Source organism: Eurypyga helias, unplaced genomic scaffold (genome assembly GCF_000690775.1).
Source record: "Eurypyga helias isolate BGI_N326 unplaced genomic scaffold, ASM69077v1 scaffold4336, whole genome shotgun sequence".
Classification (NCBI taxonomy): Eukaryota; Metazoa; Chordata; class Aves; order Eurypygiformes; family Eurypygidae; genus Eurypyga; species Eurypyga helias.
Genome location: NW_010257090.1, coordinates 202,345 through 202,571, shown reverse-complemented (window position 1 = coordinate 202,571; position 227 = coordinate 202,345).

Below are 227 nucleotides of genomic sequence, written 5' to 3'. Positions count from 1 at the left end.
GGCTCCGCTCCGCGTGGTGTTGAAAGTGCAGAAAAACGAGGGCAGCCCCAGGGTTGGAGCGAAGCGGTGGCGCTCCAGCCCGCCCTGTTTTGAGGAGAAAACCCCAGCAGTGTTCGAGCAGCTACTGAAACACCCTGAAGGGCACCCGGAAGCTGCAGCCCCACAGCAGCCCAGGGCGTCGGCGGGCAGCAGGAAAGCTCCTGCTCGGCGCTTCCGTGGGCACGGCC